Genomic DNA, 10,294 nt, shown 5'->3' with positions numbered 1-10,294 from the left:
TATGTTTCCACAAGGGAAAAAAACATCTGATGCACAAAAAAGAAAACAAATCCAAAGCATTTGCAAGACCTGAGCCCTGTGCTCTCAGAGAAGCCACATTAGAGACCAAAACCTGCAAAGGGTGTGAGAGAGAAACATCAGAAAAATGAACATTCACAGCAACTCAACAGCCCAATCTGAACTCCAGTGGGAATATGGCTGTTAATGTAACCCACATACCTTCTGGGTGTGGTGTTCTGTCCCAGCTAGTGGCACTGAGCCCACTTAGAGATTAACAAGTCTGCTGTATAACCTTAGTTAACAGGGCCATGGTTTTTAGCTCACGCTGTAGAGGCTCATGCACTACGGTCCCAGGTTTGATCCCTCCTGCTGATGACTCTGTTAACTCAAGCCCTTGTTTATTGCAGACTCATGGTAACAACAGACTGGATGGGGCAAGACTGAATGTTTTTTAAAAGCTCTGCTCTAGGAATTATTTGGGGGAAGTTCTCTGGCCTGTATTGTACAGAAGATCAGACTAGATTGCAATAGTCCCTTCTGGTCTTGCAATTGCAGAGTCTATAAATTAGAACCAGAGATCCTGACTCTGAATGGAAGTGCGTACACATATTTCAAAATGCATGAGACAGACGGACAGACACATTAATATATGCGTGGGATTAATTTTGCTCCAAGAACTTATCTGCTTCTAAACCTGAGGTTTTGAGGAGCACTTGGCCTGCTAAACCCAGGGTTATGAGTTCAGTCCTTGAGGGGCCATTTAGGGATCTGAGGCAAAAAAACTATCAGGGATAGTACTTGGTCCTGCTGTGAAGGCAAGGGGACTGAACTCAATGACCTTTCAAGGTCCCTTCCACTTCTATGAGATAGGTATAGCTCCATATTATAGTATATTATATAAGGCACTCAGATACTGCTGCAGGGAGACTCAGATAAGAACCGACATAGACTAGAACATCATTTTTAGAATGGGACCAAACCAGAATAGGAAATATGAAGTCCTCCAAACTTTGGGGAAGCTCAGGGCAAGATTTATATCCCATTCCAAACTCTGTGACTCGGGTCCCTCACCAAAGGTTTCACATATGAGAGGCCAGTGGGGTTCATATTTGACAGATGTGCTCACCAATGCCATAAGGATGTAAGCCATCTTCAGTTTCCCCAGCTGGTGAATGACCTGCTGCCTGTGCTGTGCAATGACCTACAGTTGTGTAGGTCACCGCCGAGTCTCTGCTGGGCTGTGAGCACTGTGGAAAATGTGCACATGCATTAGTAGTGTGTAAATAAGCCTGTTAAGGCTGCAGAACAAATATCTGAGCAAAGGGGGGATGAAAAGCAGGTGTAATCCCTTAGGGAATTGTCGGCAGTGGGGATTGTCTATGGGACTTCTGGATCTAAAACTGGGAGTCTCTTTGGCCTCAGCTAAAGGCTGAAGCAGGTTTATTAACCCAGATGGGTGGTGTAACCCACAGTCCTCTTGCTGCCAACTGGCAGAGGGCACGAGGGGCATAATGGTTACAGGGATCCCACAGGCCTGGTGTTTACTTTCTAGTTCACCAAAGGTATCATGTGAAGGTTCTACTCAAAGCCTGTGTCACACTGGTCCTTATAACCTTTGCGAAGTGTATGTGTGGGTAATATGGAAGGAGACAGGTATCAGGGCCGGCTCCAGACCCCAGCGTGCCAAGCGCGCGCTTGGGGCGGCATCCTGCGGGAGGGCGGCAGGCGGCTCCTGCGGACCTCCTGCAGGCATGCCTGCGGAAGGTCCGCTGGTCCCGTGGCGCCAGTGGACCTCCCGCAGACGTGCCTGCGGAGGGGCCGCTGGTCCCGCGCAGGGACGGCTCTAGGAATCCGGCCGCCCCAAGCATTTTGCCGGCAGGGCGGCAGGCGGCTCCGGTGGACCTTCCGCAGTCATGCCTGCAGGATGTCCACCAGAGCCGCGGACCAGCGGACCTCCCGCAGGCATGACTGCGGAGGGTCTGCTAGTCCCACGGCTCTGGTTGAGCTTCCGCAGGCATGCCTGCGGGGGGTCTACCTGAGCCGCGGGACCAGCGGACCCTCCGCAGTCATGCCTGCGGGAGGTCCGCTGGTCCGCGGCTCCGGTGGACCTCCCACAGGCATGACTGCGGAAGGTCCACTGGAGCCGCCTTCCACCCTGCCGGCAAAATGCCGCCCCAAGCGCACGCTTGGCACGCTGGGGTCTGGAGCCGGCCCTGGTCCCGCAGCTCTGGTGGAGCATCCACAGGCATGCCTGCGGGAGGTCCACCGGAGCCGCGGGACCGGCGACCGCCAGAGCACCCCCCGCGGCGCGCCGCCCTGCTTGGGGCGGCGGAAATCCTAGAGCCGCCCCTGACAGGTATGTGTTGGTAACTGGGTTCTCAAAGCCTTGTAGTTAATGGCAGGTCACCCAGAGGTATTATCCTTGTGACAGTTTCTACCAGGCAGGAAGTGGGAGATACTTAACACCCTAGCTGACCATTGTGTGTATTGTGTGTCTTACAATAGAAGTCTATTAGCATACTGAGTCACATGGGGACAGCGGAGGAATTATCAGGAAGAGGTAAAAAGCGGGGATGGGGTGGCTGCTTGACAGGTGAAGAACAAAGGACTGGTCTGAGATATCTAGGGCTGCAGAAAGACCACCTGGTATCCTTCACCTGGGGGGACCAGCTGCCAGCGGGCTTGGTCTCAAGAAAGGAGGGTTGCAGCCATCTGGGTTAAAAAATGCGGTGAGAAGGCTTTTGGGTGAGCAGTGCCTCATTAGCTGAGTCTAGGCTCTACAATGTGTATTATGATTTTAATTTATATGCAACCCTTTGTTTCCAGGACTTCTGTTGGCTATCATTGAATCGCTCTTCTTTGTTAAATAAACTTATACATGCTTTTTCCATAAACTAAATGCTGTGTGCTACATGGAGCTGTGTTCTAAGGTGTATCTAATAAGCTGTGGAGTACTGTGCCTTTGGGAACAGCAGGTGTGGTCATTCTGTGAGTGATGAAGGGGCCGGACACTACAGAGGGCCTGTAGCAGAGTGGAACCCTGCTCCAGCCCTGAAGGGGTTTAAAAGCGGCCTGGCAGGGCTTGAGAGCTGCTGCTCTAAAAGTTAGGCTGATTGGGGAAGTGGCTGCAGCTGGGCCACACCCCAATCAGGCCTCAGCTGGCCCTATAAAAGGCCAGGGAAGCCAGAAGCCAGGACAGTCTTCCTCTGCCTGAGGAGGAAGAAGGGCCTGGCTGCAGGGCTATAGGCAAGGTACCTAGGGTGAAGCAAGGTTGGGGAAAGGCTGAGGAGCTGGGGAGCTCCAGCCTAGAAAGCCCCAGGCTGTGCCCTAACGAAGGGCCAACTGGTACTGGGGTTGGAGAGGGCAGCCCAGGGTAGGCCAAGGCAGCAGGTCCAAACCCCTTTGCCTGTGATGAATAGGCTTATACTGCAGTATGACCCAGGGCATGGGGCTCGACCATGACTGGCAGTAGCCAATACTGAGGCAAGGTGGGGAGAGAGGGTGGGGGTTCCCTTAGAGGGGAAACCCTGAGAGAAAGGGGTTACTGCCAGGGGGCAGCACCCCCATGTAAAAGGGCACTGGGTCCAGGGAGGGACACGGGGGCCTGAAGACAGGCAGATCACCGGCCTGCAGAGGGCGCTCCAGCGCTGGAACGAGCTAATTCCCAGAGTCACCAGCAGGAGGCGCCGCAGGGGTGAGTCCGACCCGTTACACGTGGTGGAGAATGCGGGCATAGCAGTCCGCCCCTGATACAAGGGCTCAGGGCAAGGACTATGGGACTATTGCCTGGACTTTGAGACGGTGGAGAAAATGAAAGGCGACTACTACTGGAGAGCCTGTGTGGCCCGGCTCGCCGAGTAGCAAGCACGGCTGCTTCAGCTGCTGCGGGGGCGGGCACATGGACCTCAATGGGGGCCAGGCACCTTGGGCTGGAGGCCAGTGCCAAGGCCTAAAGATTGTTTTGCCTGCGGGCGACGGGGACACTTCAGAAGGGAGTGCCCCTACCGGACTGGAGTAGAAAGGCTCCGCCCAGAACATGATGGACAGACTCGAGTGCCCCCTGTGAAGTTAACAGGGGGGCTCCAAACTTGTTGGGCTTGTGGAGAGCAGGGACACTTAAAGAGGGAGTGCCCTCATAGAGCTTCCAAGGCCCGGGCCAGCCCAGAAGAAAGGGCTAGGGCCCAAACAACCAGGACTAGGGCCGTGGCAGGAGGAAGGCGCCAAGGGTGCTTCCACTACCACACCAAGGGCCACATAAAGAGGCATTGCCCCCTGAGACAGAAAGGGGGAGTGCCTGAAACCAAGGCTCGGTCTGGGACTAGCTGCCAGGAAGGGCTAGTCCAGACTGAGGCCCCTAAAGACAAGGGGCCTGGGGCAGAACGGCCTCACCTTAAACAGGGAACCCACACAAGGGCCAAGAGGGCCGAGGTGGGAACCCAAACTGATGTGGGAACCCACATAGGACCAGGGAGGTCTATGGTGGGGACCCAGACAATTGAAGAAGCCAGCAGACTGCTCCAAGCAATGGAGAGCCTGCGGCAAGAAAGAGATTCTCTGTGGGCCCAGCTGAGGAGAAAGCTGGGCCGGTAGAGCACCCCACCTGCCCCCCGGTGGAGAGGTTCTTGAGATGGGGTGTGTGTAGCAGAGTGGAACCCTGCTCCGGCCCTGAAGGGGTTTAAAGCGGCCTGGCAGGGCTTGAGAGCTGCTGCTCTAAAAGTTAGGCTGATTGGGGAAGTGGCTGCAGCTGGGCCACACCCCAATCAGGCCACAGCTGGCCCTATAAAAGGCCAGGGAAGCCAGAAGCTAGGACAGTCTTCCTCTGCCTGAGGAGGAAGAAGGGCCTGGCTGCTGGGCTATAGGCAAGGTACCTAGGGTGAAGCAAGGTTGGGGAAAGGCTGAGGAGCTGGGGAGCTCCAGCCTAGAAAGCCCCAGGCTGCGGCCTAGCGAAGGGCCAACTGGTACTGGGGGTTGCAGAGGGCAGCCCAGGGGTAGGCCAAGGCAGCAGGTCCAAACCCCTTTGCCTGTGATGAATAGGCTGATACTGCAGTCTGCCCCAGAGTGTGGGGCTAGACAATGACTGGCAGTAGCCAATACTGAGGCAAGGTGGGGATAGAGGGTGGGGGTTCCCTTAGAGGGGAAACCCTGAGAGAAAGGGTTTACTGCCAGGGGGCAGCACCCCCATGTAAAAGGGCACCGGGTCCAGGGAGGGACACGGGGGCCTGAAGACAGGCAGATCACTGGCCTGCAGAGGGCGCTCCAGCGCTGGAACGAGCTAATTCCCAGAGTCACCAGCAGGAGGCGCCGCAGGGGTGAGTCCGACCCGTTACAGGGCCGCTCAGAGTTCTCAGGGGTTGGAGTTTGCCTAGCGCTTGCCGGCCTGAGAGACACTAGAGCCCACGTGGGTTGCCTGTGGCTGGTGGCGTCAGGCAGTTGACCCTTAGCAGGTAAAAAGAAGATTCCTCAAATTAACAGCAGGTGTTAGCGAGGTGCCTCGGAACTCTGGGTACCCCGAGGATCATCGCAGGTGGTCTATTGACCCCTAGAGAGGGACTGAGTGCAGTAATGAACAGGTGTGGGTGACAAGGAAATGAAGAAAGGGAAATAAAGGATTTTATATATTTATCAGGAGGAAAATACAGTAGGTTATAAAGAAGGACAAAATTAATACTTAATTAAAATGGCTGAGGTACTGAATAACTTGTGTTAACTAAGAAGAATAAAATAATAGCTACGGGGGGAAATTAGTTACTAAAACTGAGGTTGGGATTTAAAAAACATCTCTGAGATTTCGGACTATTATGCTGCTATCTTTTTTAGGCACTTTGTAAAGACAGTAGAACCATAAGCAATAAGCAGGACGAGTTTAAAAAGAATGTATTGTTGGACAATGAGAGTGCTTTTTTTATACTGATAATGTGAAAGAAAGTTGAAAAGAACTTGTAATGAAACGAAAGTTTTCCTATAGAGAGACTTAGTAAAAACTGTAAAAGTGTCTAGGGCTTCTCTACATGGTGTGGCATTGTGCATCAGTGGAGTGTGAATTCTAAAGCACACCAATGTGTTGCACACTAACTGGCCTGTGCAGACCCTGGTGGCATGCACTGAAAGTTCCCTAGTGCACATTCATATAATGCTGTTTTGAATAGTCAGCGCTATGTTAACATGCACTAGGAAACTTTTAATGCATGCCACCATGGGCCACTTAGTGCAGAACGACCATACAGGGTCAGATCAATGGTCCATCTAGCTCAGAATCCTGTCCTCTGACAGTGGCCAATGCCAGGTGCTTCAGAGGGAACGAACAGAACAGGCAATCACTGAGTGATCCATCCCCTGTCATCCAGTCCCAGCGTCTCACAATCAGAGGCTAAAGACACTCAGAACATGGGGTGACCATGCTGACTAATAGCCATTGATGGACCTGTCCTCCATGAACTTATCTATTTATTTTTTGAATCCTGTTATAGTCTTGGCCTTCACAACACCCCCTGGCAAAGAGTTCCAAAGGTTGACTGTGCATTGTGTGAAAAAATACTTCCTTTTGTTTGTTTTAAACATGCTGACTATTAATTTCATTGGGCTACCCCTTGTTTGTGTGCTAGGTGAAGGAATAAATAACACTTTTTTATTCATGTCATGATTTTATAGACCTGAATCATATCCCCTGGTGCTCATCTCTTTTCCAAGATGAAAAGTCCCAGTCTTATCAATTTCTCCTCATATGGAAGCTGTTCCATACCCCTGATAATTTTTGTTGCCCTTCTCTATACCTTTCCCTACTCTAATATATCTTTTATGAGATGGGGTGTCCAGAACTACTAGGGTGACCAGATGTCCCAATTTTATAGGGACAGTCCCGATTTTGGGGTCTTTTTCTTATATAGGCTCCTATTACCCCCCACCCCCTGTCCCGATTTTTCACACTTGCTGTCTGGTCACCCTAAGAACTACCCACAGTATTCTAGGTGTGGCCATACCATGGATTTATATAGTGGCATTATGATATTTTCTGTCATATTATTTATCCCTTTCTTAATGATTCCCAACAGTCTGTTAGCTTATTTGGCTGCTGCTTCACATTGAGTGGAGTTTTCAGAGAACTATCCACAATGACTTCAAGATCTCTTTCTTGAGTGGTAACATCTAATTTATACCCCACCATTTTGTATGTATAGTTGGGATTATGTTTTCCAGCATGCATTGCTTTGTATTTATCAACACTGAATTTCATCTGCCATTTTGTTGCTCAGTCACCCAGTTTTGAGAGATCCCTTTGTAGTTCTTCGCAGTCTGCTTTGGACTTAACTATCTTAAGTAATACATTGGTGTGCTTTAGAATTCACTCCACTCTGGTGTGCATTGCCATGCTGTGTAGACAAGCCCTAAGTGACTAGGACCATACATTCCACTGGATTTGAATAGGATGTAGCCACCTATTGAAAATTTTAACCACTATCCATCAATTATCTCTCTGATATTGAAGCCAGCTTCTCCTTATAAGTCCAGCTTTAGCCTCCATCCCGACCCTTCACACCTCTCACTTCAGCAATATCAAACCAACCCATCTGATGTTGTCTAGGCTGCATCTCCCCCAAGGGGGTGGGACATTTTTTTTGGAAAGTTTGGTTCAATTTGGATGAGGGTTTTTGGAGATCTGGAGGTTTCCATTTTTGGCTGACATCCAAAGCAGCGTGGCTTTCAGGCACCAAATTTATTTTGTTTTGTTGGCTTGGATATGGAGAGGCCTTCTAGTCTTTGATTTGGGGAAGGAGGAGGCTGGTGGGGGAATGAGAATTACAATTATTTCCCTAGGAAACAATGGTAAACTATCAATGGCACAAGTGTTCTAATGCATTGCACCAGACCCCAGTCAGACCAGCTCTTAGGGTTTGATGTGTTTCACATTTTAACATTTTCTAGTTAATAGATCAGCTACAAAAGTTCAGAAGCAGACTGAACTGTGCAGTTTCCTGTCACTATAGAAATGTCAATAAATAATTAATAATTTTCAGGCTTTCACTTACTGTAGCACTGGCACTGCCAAATCCAACAATTGTGGCATCTGAGGAAAGACATTGAATACATCAGTATCACCATTGAAATGCCAGAGAGCTGCTGTTAACCCTTGAGCTGGTTCAAATGTTGCTACTGAAACTTTTTTAAAAATATATATTTTAAAATGACTGTTTGACCAATATGAAAATGTTTGCAGGAAATTTTAATTTTGGTTCAAAATTTTTCCATTTTTTGGAAGAGAAGGTTTTTTTAAAACTGAAAATGGATTTCAAAAACATTTTCCCCATTCCTCCCCCCCCCCACACACACACACACCCTTTTTGTTGAAAAAACAGATTTTTTTGGAGGAAATTTCAGTGGAGAAATGTACATTTTTCGCCCCTGCCCCATCCCGCTAATAATTGGAATTTAACAACATGTTCTAATTCAGAGCTTCTCAAAGTCAGGCCGCTTGTTCAAGGAAAGCCTCTGGTGGGCCAGGCCAGTTTGTTTACCTGCTGCGTCCGCAGGTTCAGCCGATCACGGCTCCAACTGGCTGCGGTTCGCTGCTCTAGGCCAACGGGGACTGCAGGAAGAGCGGTCAACACATCCCTCGGCCCATGCCACTTCCTGCAGCCCCCATTGGCCTGGAGCGGCGATTGGCTGAACCTGCTGACACGGCAGGTAAAGAAACCAGCCCAGCCCATCAGGGGCTTTCCCTGAACAAGTGGCAGCCCGACTTTAAGAAGCACTGCTCTAATTAACCTTTATTTCAGCTCCTGCTTCTAATCTGGCATAAAGTAGAGTCCCATTGGGAAGTCCCTGTAGGCTCGGCCGTCACCCTGCTTTGACTCTTCTGTCCCCCATCCTTTTACCCAAACACCAATCTAAGCACTGAGGGAAGCAACATCTTACACTCAAGCTGGTCTCCAGGGCTCTTGGCACTCTCCTCACTTGGACTCTGTTCCCTGTGGAAAAATGTGAGCACAACATAGCCAGGGAAGTCAGCAGCTGCCCCTGTTTTTGGTGTTCCTCCTGGGAAATGGGAGGCCCAGGTCACATCTCTGCTCTACCCAATGTGGATCAGAGACTTAAGCTGGGTGACAGCCTGACAACTGAGCTATGGGGCATTCTGACATGGGCCACCCTTAGTCTTGTCTGTTGGAAGCTTTGCCACTGTGTATAACTGACTGAAGAGTCACTGGGCCAGAGAGAAAAACTGGCTCCATAACCTGTGTTAGGGCACAGTCTTATTCAGGACTTGAACTTGGGTCTCCCACAGACTAGGGGAATGGCCTCACCATGAGGGTATTGGACATTGTAGGATGGAGCTGTCTCTAACCCGCAATTCCATCCTGGAACCTAGGAAACCTTCCTGAGAAAAATGTCATTGAAACATACATTTCAGCAAAAAATTAAGTTTCCATTAATCAACATTTTTTGACAAAATTGTTAAAAATGTTCCGACCAGCTATGAGTTGTGCTAATCATTGGCTGCAGAGCCAGGGGCACCCAGGCCACAGCCCAACCACTTTTTGTCCAGCCACAGCCCAGATCGGGGCAGTTGATCTGGCAGTGCCAGGGCCAGGAAGGGGACTGGCTGGCTGTTGTCATGCTTTGCCATGAGAGAACTTTGCCTGCACTCAGTGGTGAGGGCCATCAGGCCAGAGTGGAGAGCCGGGCCAGCTCTATGGGACAGGAGATACTGAGGGTTGGGCTGGATCTCCAACTCCTGCCCCACCCCTCAGATCTTCACAACCCAGAGGCAGAACCAAACCCCATTCCTTGTGCTCCCCCCCACATATGGTGCTCTGTAGCCCTGGTGCTAATGATGTGGATGGGAGGAAGCTACAGTTTGGAGTGATTCAACATGGAAGGGGAATTCTCACCCCATGAGTCCCAGGGGGTATTGTCATGGCAGGTGGTGTTTTGAGAGCTACCATTCTGGCTGGGATTCTTGATAGAGCCTAAGGGAATTAGACACTCAGCTCCCATCAAATTGTGATTTAGAACCCTTTGCGGCCTTAGGATCTTTTGAAAAGCTGGCCTCCGTGACGTGTTTGTGTGGGCCACATATCAGCTAGACATATTAGCTGAGGGGTGATCGCAACCTACCTCGTATCTCTCCATTTCAGTAGAACTGAAACATAAAGAGAAAATGCTGTTTAAATTTTGAACACCTCACCATGAACTAAACGACACCCACAAGCACACACAATCTGTGATCAACCTTCCGTGTGGCTCCTCACGGCTATCTTGCTTTTGCTTCCTTCAAAGTATATGGCGTGGTTTTCATGAG

At 50.2% G+C, this 10,294-nt stretch overlaps 1 long non-coding RNA gene across 1 annotated transcript; it reads right to left on the bottom strand.

Moving 5' to 3' along the window:
* Positions 1 to 1,159: 1,159 nt before the first annotated feature.
* On the bottom strand, positions 1,160 to 8,940 carry LOC120388592. Its single transcript, XR_005590613.1, has 3 exons — positions 8,911 to 8,940; positions 8,025 to 8,062; positions 1,160 to 1,247 (listed from the first exon to the last, which is right to left on the bottom strand). It is a non-coding gene; the product is annotated as an uncharacterized LOC120388592 (long non-coding RNA).
* Between the last annotated feature and the right edge of the window lie 1,354 nt (positions 8,941 to 10,294).

This window comes from Mauremys reevesii, linkage group 22, assembly GCF_016161935.1.
Source record: "Mauremys reevesii isolate NIE-2019 linkage group 22, ASM1616193v1, whole genome shotgun sequence".
NCBI classification, from domain to species: Eukaryota; Metazoa; Chordata; order Testudines; family Geoemydidae; genus Mauremys; species Mauremys reevesii.
The sequence above is the reverse complement of the archived record's forward strand: the minus strand, read 5'-3'. Positions and strand labels throughout refer to the sequence as shown.